This window comes from Patiria miniata, unplaced genomic scaffold (genome assembly GCF_015706575.1).
Source record: "Patiria miniata isolate m_02_andy unplaced genomic scaffold, ASM1570657v1 HiC_scaffold_29, whole genome shotgun sequence".
Lineage (NCBI taxonomy): Eukaryota > Metazoa > Echinodermata > Asteroidea > Valvatida > Asterinidae > Patiria > Patiria miniata.
In genome coordinates, this window is record NW_024037068.1 from 27,134,593 (window position 1) to 27,146,600 (window position 12,008).

At 41.8% G+C, this 12,008-nt stretch overlaps 1 long non-coding RNA gene across 1 annotated transcript; it reads left to right on the forward strand.

Moving 5' to 3' along the window:
• Positions 1-6,568: 6,568 nt before the first annotated feature.
• Positions 6,569-8,291, forward strand: LOC119736083. Its single transcript, XR_005272272.1, has 4 exons — positions 6,569-6,675; positions 7,275-7,325; positions 7,521-7,628; positions 8,190-8,291. It is a non-coding gene; the product is annotated as an uncharacterized LOC119736083 (long non-coding RNA).
• The last annotated feature ends 3,717 nt before the right edge of the window (positions 8,292-12,008 follow it).

The window sequence follows — 12,008 nt, forward strand, 5'->3', positions numbered from 1 at the left end:
AAGCACTAAAAATGGTTTCAAAGCTGAGACATGCTTTATAATTGCATTTTGCCAATTATCAGTAAACCAAGCCCTTTCCTGTACTATTTACTGAATTATTTTTGTCTAAAAAGATTGATGACTTGAATAATCAATGCCCTGTTTCTACTTTTCTCTCCAGGCATTAAAGCATCCTCCCATAGGAACAGGAATGGAAAGCAGTGACACGCTATGTAGACCCATCTTCTGGTCTTTTTAAGGATGTGGACAAGATTCTTGGTGAGCATCCCATGATGACCCCGCCATGTCTGGTATCATCCCTTGATGAAAAATTCCCAGACAAAGAAGCAGCATTTGGCGAAAGTGGCCCTGAACATGAAGCTCTATGCCATGACCCACCACAAGAAAAGAAGAAAAGTTATCAGCTGATTGATTTGATCAGTGAACAAAATGGAAGGCTGAGGGACCAGGAAACTAACTATGCTCTTTACTCAACTCAAAACCAGTCCTTCTTGTTCTTGCATCTTACTGCCAAACTATCATAGAAATAAGTAAATATTCATAATTATTTGATAATTTAACTTCTGCTTTCATTAGTTCATTGATATTTCAATTTATAACAGTTAGACAATGAGCACACTATGCACGAATGTTTTAATAAGCAGAATTTGGGGTTCTTTGAAGAGTGTGTTCCGACAGTGACATCGCGGCAACAGCACCCTCAGTTGTCTGGAAAAGCAGGAAACATTTTAAAGGTTAATAAAAGTGCGCCTCTAAAAACAGTTTTACTAAAAAGGGATATGTCTCATACTTTTTTTTTTTATACATTTCAGAGGAATCGGTGTTTGCTAATATGCTCCAGTGTAATATTAGTTTCTTGGACCCTTTGTTTTTAATTTCAAGCAATAGATCTGTTGCAATGTAGCCATCTTTGAGGTGCATAATTTGGTTCTACAGTGATCTGCATGGGTAAAAAAACCTCAAGATGGCTGCTGAAGGAAAAAGGTCTTTTAAGGGCAGACCATCAAAACTTGGCACTCAAGGACATCAAGAATGGCTGCAGTTTTAATAACTGCCACTATAGTTAGCAAAGCAAATGCATTTAAATAAAAAAATAATTTATCTGGACATTATACACATCTATAATTACTATGTAATTTTGCTCAGCTGGAATAATTTTATTGATTGTACATAAAAATATAATTACTTAAAATATTTGTTTTCTTGTTTTATACCACATTAAAGAAAACTGTTGACATTGAATATTTTTTGGCAGTAACTGACCTCTTGATACCAGCCCATCCCTACCCCTTTGTAGATTTGAAAATGTTCAGATTTTTCCCCACTTTGTGTTCATCCCAGACTCAAAACCTGCATACGCCAATATTCGGCCCAAGAAGCCCAAGAGTCTTTTATTTCAAGGATGTGTCCAAGCAATTTCTTTGGTGATTTCCTGCTCAATATCAAGCCTCAAAAGTTGCCATAAAATTTGTTCTTTTGCGTTATTTTTTTGTATACATATTTCTTTGAGTTTATACATCCTTTCGGCCCATCAATGAGCCAACAACACAAATATAACTAAGGGACTAGAGAATGCACGGGACGGACGCGTCGACGAACTTGAAAGGCCCACTAATTATACAACCTGCAGGCGCGCCGCCTGGCGGTGGCTGGCCTGGCTACAAATTGGTTTTAAATGAACGATTGAGGGCACGGCACGGCCGCAGCCGCGTCCGAATGATTCATTGGCTGCGTCCGTTTAGCCGCGTCCACAGCCGCAGACGCAGCCAGCAGCCACAGCCGAAACATTCGGACGCAGCCAGATACTGCATGTTGTCGTGTTTTCGTAACTCACGACGTGCTCGCGCAGTCGCGCTGCTACGAATTGACTCTGTTTTTACCCCAGACACCGCATACAAAAACAAACGCTAATGTGTAACGCATATCCAGGCACCAGACTGTTCCTCATTTGCATACGTGTGCAAAAATCTTGCACATGCAAATGATCCAATACCAGGGTGAGCGAGCAGGTAGTGGTGGGCGCGTACTGCTCGACACCCTGGGGACGAGGTTGGTATGAGGGTGGTTACTAAGCAAATCGCGCGTGCGCACTGCATATTCATGCTGCATAGTCTGGCCCCCGGACCAGACGTGATATGAGCGTCGAGAATAATTGTCCGGTCTAGGGAACCAGACTACACGCTGCACAGGTACAGAGGTACGTACAACATGTACGACTCGGCGGTGAGAAACTGATGAAAAGAGTCTACAAACACGGGGAAAATTCGGCCAACCGAACACCACTTGCCTGCCGCCAAACATCCAAATGTTCACCTCACCTTGTGATTTCAACCAAGAGGAATCCAGGAAAGAGTGGACATGCGAAAAAAATATTGGTAAAAAGTGTGGTTTTGGAGCACATTTTGCATGCACATGTAGTGCAGATCTGAGTTGAAGCAGCCGGTCAAAACTGATTGAAGTGTGGAACAGCGGTACGTTATACGCATGACATCGATAACCATGACGTCGCATGAGACGTCGCATGAGCCGGCCAATGATAGTGAAATACGTCATTATGAATATTTATTTTCTCATGAATATTTAGTTCATTTCAATGGATACTTCAAATACGTCCAAAGATTGATCATTGCAACAGCGATCGTGCGCGGCCTAGCGGTTAAGAGACTCGTGTATCAAGCAAGCGTACGAGGTTCGAATCTCGATGAAGTGAGTGACTGATTGATAAATAGAAATTAAGGAAAGGAGGGGGTGAGAGTAGAGGAGGGAAAGTGGAGGGAATAACCATAAAAGAGGTAACTTTTGGCGCTAGAAAATAAATTGAATAAAGTGGTGATCGGATAGCCGAATTTTTCCGGTCATAATTTTTTTCGCCCGGTTTTGAGCACTTCATACCCTGGACTCCCTCCGTTACGTAGGGAGGAAAGGGAGTCCACCTGGGCTTACGTAGGGAGGAAAGGGGGTCCACCTGGGCTAATGGATTCAATAATGACTGTCATGCTATTGCTAGTTGTACTGATTACGGAAACTAGACGATGTTTGAAAACTGTTCTGCCGATTTAAACATCAGAATGCTTTTTCCTAATGTACTGTAGTGCCAGTTGATACGTCACCCGTACTAATTAATGTATCAGAATTATGCGGTCACGTGACCGATGATCAAAAATTCGTTTATCGTGGGCGCCGCCATCTTAGATCAGTCGTTGTTGTATGATAAACATTGTCACATGGTTGTTACCAAAACTCTTCCAGAACTTCTAGTGTTCTCGTGTTTCTGCACCAATCCGTCTCCTTTGCGTTCGAGACCCAAGTTGCCGGATCGGACTCAAGCCTGGGATTAATCCAGTAATCCTGCGGCTTGTCTTTTTATGAGGAATTCGGACCCGTAAGAAGTGAAGTCGGCCGCGGCAAGCACCGTCTCGGTTCACGCTCCTGACGCACGTGTAGATACACCGTGAAGCACTACATTAGCGACGAGGACAGTTCGGAGCGGCACAGCAAGTAGCCTTCAGTACATTTAAAGCTTATTGTTGGGCCATCTCTTGATCTCAGTATTGGGTTTGATAAGGAATTAAACCAATACAGAGAGAAAAATAAAATAAAAAAAATACAAGGGGGAAAAATAAGCGGAAGGGAAAGTGGTTAAAGATAATTAATAGGACTGTCAGTGTCATGACCGTCCACAAAACAAATTAACAATTGGTTAGCCCTCACTGTGGATACTTTGGCCGTTTAGAATTTTGAGAACTTGGGTCACTTTAGCATACAGTCAGTTAGTGGTACGGCCTTTTTTTGTTTACAGTTTTCAACATAAATTACCATGTTTACTACTGTCTATTTTTATTTCGCATCTGAATATAGAAATAGACAGGGCTGATTTTGTGGACTATGTGCTGTTGGGCTGTGGTTAGAGATACATGTGTGTGTTCTCTGCAGTTTATTGCACTAAACAAATAAAGCGCGTCTGTAGTATCTTGGGTAATTTAATACCGGAACAGGTATTATATAAGTAATATTCTTCAATCTAACTTTAACTTTTTGTGATTTCTGTTTTAGCCAATGCATATTGCTTGTGTTAATAAATAATTTAAACACAGCAAAGTAAAAAGCAACAACAAGAGAGCGTTTATGCCTAGAACGCATTCAGTCTGGTTTTTTTTTTTGGTGAAGACAACGCATCCGTTTTATTTCTGTGGTATTTAAGCGAGGCATCCATTGTAATTTTGTTGTGCGATAATTTTTTCCAATTTATTTCTTGGTGAAAACAACGCATCTGTTGTATTTTTGTTTGGGATAATTTTTTGTTCATGACTGGAGCATTCTGGAGCTGTGTACATGTAATTTGTTGTGCTACCGCGAGCAACTTTGTACGCCGTAAATTTTTTTCTAGGGAAGATTTCTTTGTTCCTCATGTCCAGACTAGTTCCTATAAATTTCGCAGGGGAGGTCGAGTTGCAGCAACTTCACGGGATGGGGTCTAGGATTGCTAGAAATATCGTCCAATACAGGGAGGAGAATTTTCCAATAACTCCCGATAACGTTGAACACATACCCAGGTTAAAACCCTCGGAGAGGTTGTATAGGTCAATCGACTTCACCACAGACCCCAACTGTCAGCAGGCAACCATGCAGTCGGATCGAAGCCCGACTAGGGAGCCGGTGGCACCCGCGCAACAGGACAACCGCATCAGGTCGTCCAGTCAACCAAAGCCATCAGAACCCCCTCCACATTCCGCAGAGGCCTTCGTGCAGAACATGTCGCAACACATTGACACTGCTCAAGCACGATGCAGACCTCAGGGTTATGTATTACACAAACCTGGTAGGCCGGTGTCGCAAGACATGCCCCCATGGTCTTTTTACTCGGACAGATACACACCACCGCCCACGTACATGTATGCATACCCACCAATTCCACCCCAAAACCCAGATGTAGGTGCTAACCCGTACCTACCACCGCAGTCGGTGGCATACCGCCCTGACCCACCACAGCAATGGTATGGTCAAACTCCATATCCGTCACCAGATATGGTACCACCACTTCAGTATAGGCACCGTCCAGTGGTAATCCCGCAGTCGGCAAATTCGTGCACCCCATACTCGAGGTGTGACGCCAGATGACCGGAAACCACGAGTGCTCCCCAAGACGCTGGAGTTTGATGGCAAACTCGATTGGTCCCTTTACAAGCGGAAGTTTGAAACCTATGCAATGTCTGTTGGTTGGACGGAAAGTCAGAAAAAAAAATATGTTGATTTGGGGATTGACAGGGAAAGCTGCAGACTTCTACGTCCTTCTTAGTAAGGTGAACGAAGACTTGTCCTACAGCCACCTCATCTCAGAATTTAACAAGAGGTTTAAGAGAGAAGAACTTCCCGAGACCCTCCAGGCCCGTTTCCAATTGGAATGCCAAGAAGAAGGCGAGACCCTAAGAGACTGGGCCGATAAAATCCTCTCCTTGGCAGCCAAGGCCTACAAGGATTTGCCCGAGGCGTGGATCAGGAAGAATGCGATCATCAGGTTTTGCATGGAAAGCCTGGACAAGGAAGCTGGTCAGCATGCCTGCATACAGCAACCTAAAACATTTGACGAGGCAATGGACAAGATGGAGTGGTTCCATCCAGACATGTTCCGAAAAAAAAACCAACCAAGTCCGCACCCCCGTCAGGGCATATAAATGCGCATCGTATGAGTTCGGCGAAACCGACCCTGGTTCCGAGGAAGAAGAAGAAGAAGATCTAAGGATAAGGAAACTGGAAGTGAGAAGGAAGCAGTTGACTCCCCAGCCTATCCTTAAAAGAGAAAGTGGCAACAAAACACCCGAGCTTTCACAGGATGTAGGGGTAGCAGACTTAGCTAAGCAGATGTCACAGATGACAGTGGCTACATCAGCTTTGACCAAGCAGGTAGCTGCTTCTATCTCTGATCTTACTACGGAGATCTAGGGAATGTTCCGGGAGCTGCACTGTAAAACGCGAGAACATGTGACACGTTTATGAAATAAACGCAGTGTTTTAGATTTAAACACTATGTGACATAATTAAACACATCATGTGTTTTTAAACAAAACAGTTAGCGTTTAATGTCAACGGTGCTATAGGGTGTTTATTATGAGATCGGTTTTAGAAAATGTTTTAACTGTTCAATTTCACTAGTTAGCATTTTGTTTATTCCCAAAGAATAACACTTTGTTTAAAAAAGGCTTATTAACTTATTAGGACACTAATAATAACTCAAGTTATTAATTTAGCTGTTTGTGTTCAACACCTAATAAACACGGTACACGTCACGATGTTTAAATATGACCACGTGATGTTAGGTCTTAACCAATAGGATTAAATCTGATTGCGTGCTAGCGCGGCATAATCGGGCCAGTTAATTACGCGGCACAAAGACAACCGCCATTTTTCTGACAATAATCTGGGCACACTAATGGAATAATGTAATGGCGAGAATTAGTATCGTCATTCGTGGTAACAAAATTTGCATCGGGTAATAAAACAATATACATGTATGATGTAGTCTCACAGAAAGTACTAACAGTTGGACATGACCTAGGCTACAGGTCAAGTTTGGTATGCATATTGCCAAGTCAGCAAGAGTACTCAGATGCAACGTATTCTGTGCATGCAGTACGACGGTTGTAGTTTGAACCAGTTCTGGAAGCTCCCACACAGGTGGTAAGTTTTGTCTTTTGTGTTGTTTGATTTAATTAATCCCGATATACAATATGATAGATTTAGAAATATGAGATGAGATGAATTAGTGGGAGCAATTATTGGCCAAAGGATCGTGTGATAAAACAGGAATGTGAAGGGGAAAAAACAACCCTGATTTTGATTTCCTCATATTATTTTTCTTGGATGACGATGCTGTTATACAGTATAACTGCTGTGCAGCTCACAATATTATGAAGGAAGTTCTGTATTTGAGCCACATTATGGGATGGTCTATGTTGAGTGTATACTTAATATGAGGCTATAAGCCTATGGGGCGATTTACAATTGCAAACACGCAGTGTCAAAATCTTTGTAATCTTGGAAAATTCAGTGAAGTGGATTTTTTTTTGAAATCGTGATTTAACTATTCAATAAAAGCATGCTAGTGTTATCACCACTGCCTAATGTTAGCTGAAAGGGACCAGCATGAATAATTTTGAAAAGAAAATTCTAGTATTTGTAAGGTCAGGTACAAATTGTTTAACCATAATTTCCATTTCACATGATGTTATGGACGTATAGGCCTATTGTTTTGATATTTTCTTTCTGTATATTTTCAGGGTGTGTCTAATCCCTTGCAGATGAAGGAAGCTATTGACTTTTAAAATAAGGTAAGTGTCTTTTGGCATTGATCGTCATTTGACAGTACAGTATGTGATTGTAAAGATCAGCTGTGTATAAAACTTTTGAAAAACCCGCAGTGCGTGTACATAAAAGATGATCCCCCAATTTTTGGTACAATGCAGTATTTCACAGGGATTCAAAACCATTCGTTTTACAGAACATGTGTTATGTTTTGAATATAGGGTCCTCTGTAGACGCTCGATGTAATTGCATACATGTACGTTCAGCAGAACACCAAGTTTGAACGTGGCGAGGGTACGAAGACGAGGAGAGTGCTAACTATTCATGAGGTAATTTTGTATTGTAAAATATATTATTCAAATCTTCAATTTCATTGAATGATGATGTTTGGCTGAGATTCTATCTTGCATGAGAACCTTTCAACTTCCACTGTAAATTACTCTGGCGGTAAAACATCATGAAATAAAAAAGTATAACATTCTAGGTGAATACAATTTTGAAATACAATTTTAAATAGAAAGTCTCCATAAATACCTACATGACTGCAAAGTTATTGGTACAAAACTGTGAAAAGCTTGCCTATTTTCTTCAGATTTTATTTTTAATATTTGATCCATGATCAAGCTCAAGCTGTAACTTTACAGTCTTTGTGCACATTATCTCTGATAACAAAGGTTAATATTGACGTGAGTCCCAAAAAGGCCGACAATTGTGCAATTTACTTTTGAAACCAATTTTGTAATCAGTTTTCACATTCTTCCTGGAGTAAACTTTATTAATGACTTATCATTTTAGGGTCTCCATTATTTTTTTTACTGTGAGCATGGTTTCACTTTCAAAGTTGATCAGTTTTTGTATGGCTCACTCAGAAATCTTGTTTATGTCCACAGAATGCTGCTGAACCAGACAGAGTATCTGCATCAAAACTACAGTTTACATTACATGTGGAGACACCATCAAGAAAGTCTCGAACTACAACACGTACAATGATGCGCTTCCTCTCCAGCTTGGGGAACTATGCCTTTGATTTGGATTATCCAAAGTATTTTCACGTGCTTTGAGTTCTTTTCAATAAATCATAATCAGAGAAAAGTTTTCCTGGCAGATTCCAGCAAATTCATGCAGTTCACTACAAGGTATTTGTGTATAAATTAATTGGATATATTGTTGAAATCTCAGCTAAAGATCAATACTTATTTTACCACTTCAAACTATAACGCAAACCTTCAAAGGTTTTAAAAAACAAGTATAATTCATTTGCAGTTTTACTTCTAACTCTCATTGAATTGGAAAATAATTGTTTTTAGCCCTATTTACAGATATATTCATTTACTTCAAATTCACCCTTTTGTGTTTGTTTATGTTTTTGTTTCTTTGTTTTGATACTTGTGAAAAATGTAATTGGCCTTTATGTTGGGGTCTTTAAAAAAGGATTGTTGGAAACATACTGATAGGCATGTGGCATATTCACATAAATGTCACATTATTTTTGCTGTCGTGATGTACAATATTCTCTAGGGGTGACCACAAAAATACATTTGTATTTTATTGTGTCCATTTTCATGATTCGAAAGAACTCAATAGGCCTTTCACCACAATCCTATAGGTAAAAATGAAGACAGCTTTGTGAAGTGCCCTAAATGCGTTTATTTCAATGTTGTTAATATTGTGACTGAAGTTTTACTTGCAATTTTGAATACTGTTCGAAAACTAAACACACACTGTGAATATAAACACTTGAAAATAATAATAAATGGCGTCACATGTTTAAAATCTGTCACAGGCAATAAACGTGTCGCATGTTTAAAATTACAACAGATTGACGTGTTTTCTTTTTGACTGTGTGTTTACTTTTTAAACGTCAGTAGTATTTAAATGTTAAACGCCTTTGATGTATATATTTTAAACACTGTTCCGTTTAAAGATTAAACACCGTCAGTGTGCTGATTTTAAACATCAAATATGTTTCCAAATTAAACATGTTCATTGGATAAACTGCGTCACATGTTTAAAAACTGTCACAGATTAGTGTTTATTTAGGTGTTCTAAACCTAAACACATGGTTTACAGTGTGGGACGACAGAGGAGCACATCTCCGAGTCGGCGAGCCTGCTATTTGTGTTGCGACGAGAAGCATTTTGCAAGAGAGTGCCCAACAAAGGACCTGAAGGAAAAGAAACCAAGGTTCTTCGTTTCGAAGATGAGCAGCCAAAACCTCAAGGGACGAAGATGGAGGCCAGTAGATTACGGCCAGGAGGACTCACCGCATCTGTTGAGCCCCCCACTATGCCACACGCGTATTGCCACAGTAAATACCCAACCGCACCAGGTTGTTAGCCATGCACATCAAAATACAGAAAAACCACATCGGGACACAACAGAGGCAGAATATCCGCATCGGGATATTATCAGAGCAGAAAGGGAAAAGGCGATTTTCGAGATGGCAGAGGATGAATGCCCTGCCAATACCGAATTTGCAAAGACACCTACAGAGACAATAGAGGACATCGTCACCGTCAACCAAATGCAGTCAAGTGCAGTTTACCATGTACCAGTACAAATAGAGGACCAACATATCGAGGCAGTAATAGACACCGCAGCGGAATCTACCATACTGTCGGATCGTATTTTCAATAAATTACATCCTAAACCAAAGGTACTCTCTAACATGAAATTTCACATGGCTAGATCGGCCCAGTGTCTTTCAGGATTGGCTCCACGGTACATCAATACATGTCGCCCCAATTGAGGATGATATGTTGCTAGGGGTTGATTTCTTCAGGAGCCGAACTATGAAAATTGATATGGGGACAAATCTCATGATGCTGGGAGAGGACACAGTGTCTATTCAGTTTGGGAACAAACCCAGGGAAACTAGGGTTTCCCGAGTGATGGTAGGAAAGAGGAGAGTTATCCCTCCGAACTCTGTCACTGCGGTTGTTGGTCAGCTAGAAGGGACAATGCCGGACTATGTCCTAGAACCACTCCCAAACTCGCATCTTGTAATTCCAAGATCTGCACACCGCAGTAAAGCCAGGCCGACATTATATGTTGCCAACGTCACAAACAGCTTTGTGGTGTTGAAACCTGGGCAGGCTGTAGGAGAAGGTGTGGAAGCTGATGCACTTCCTGAAATTTATGACACCGCTTTTGGGTCAGAAACAGACTCACAAGGAACCAGTGCCGCACGTGCACCGGTAGGTGATCAACACAATCCAAACACTAGCTCCGCATTCGGGCTAGCTGATGACCCATGTGCGAATGTACCAGCACACCTGGGAGACATGCTGAAAAGGTCCAAGGGAGAACTTACAGAAGAACAGTTCAGTCAGCTGAGAGATGTCATCTGTAATTTTTCTGACGTCTTTGCATCTCATTTCTATGATATCGGGACAGTCAAAGAGATTGAACATGGCGTTGACACTAGAGACGCACCACCAATCAAGCAACGAATGAGAAGAACGCCAGTTCAGTTTGCTGGAGAGGAGGAGAAAGAGCTGGACAAAATGCTAGAGGCTGGAGTCATAAAACCTTCGGTCTCCGAATGGACATCTACGCCGGTTCTAGTTAGAAAGAGGGACGGTACAGTCCGCTTTTGCGTTGACTATAGGGCCCTCGATAACATAACTGTTAAGGACGTTTACCCTCTCCCACTGGTCGAGGACTGTGTTGACACACTATCGGGAAACCGTTGGTTCTCGAAACTTGATGCTATCTGGGGATACTGGCAGGTCAACTTGCGTAAAGAGGATCGCAAAAAGACGGCATTCATCACCAAATATGGCTTTTTGAGTTCACCAAAATGCCATTTGGCCTCTGCAATAGTCCTTCCACGTTTTCCAGAGTAATCAACCTTATCCTCAGAGGCTTGAATTGGAAAACTGCCTTGGCATTCCTGGATGATGTTGTCATCCTAGGAAGTAATTTCCAGGAACATCTCCACAATTTAGCTGAGGCACTAGAGCACTTCAGACAGCACGGACTTAAACTCAAACCCAAAAAGTGTGCCTTCTGTTCAAAAAAGGTGGAATTCTTAGGTAGAATTGTCAACGAAAACTCCATTGCATTCTCAGACGCAGATATAAGTGCAGTGAAGTCCTGGTCAACACCTCAAAACACCAAGGATGTCGAGCAATTCCTAGGCTTTGTGAATTACCACAGAGCCTTCATCCCCGACTTTGCAGAACTTGCGGTTCCATTGTATGCCATCACAGGACGCAAAGAATTCCGTTGGGAGGAGGAGCAGGAGACAGCCTTCAATGCCCTAAGAGACAAGATGACGCAACCGCCTGTCCTTGCTCTGCCTAACGCGCACGACGAATTTATCCTGGACACTGATGCGTCGAACACAGCCATTGGTGGAGAGTTGATACAAGTCCAGGATGGCCAGGAAAGAGTTGTCGCCTATGCGAGTTACGCCTTAACTCCTGAGCAGAGACGCTACTGCACAACTCGTCAAGAACTACTAGCTATTGTGAGGCTCACACGCCAATTTCGACACCACCTTCTGGGGAAACCGTTCAAGGAACCCCAAGGTCAACTGGCCCGGTGGATTGAGGAACTGAGCCAGTACAATATGACTCTTAAGCATCGTCGAGGGAGCCTTCATAGCAATGCTGATGCACTCTCGCGAACGGGAGATACATCAGATAGTCACTTCATCCACGGAGCAGAATTGAAGGATCTACCGTGTGGAGGGTGCTCATACT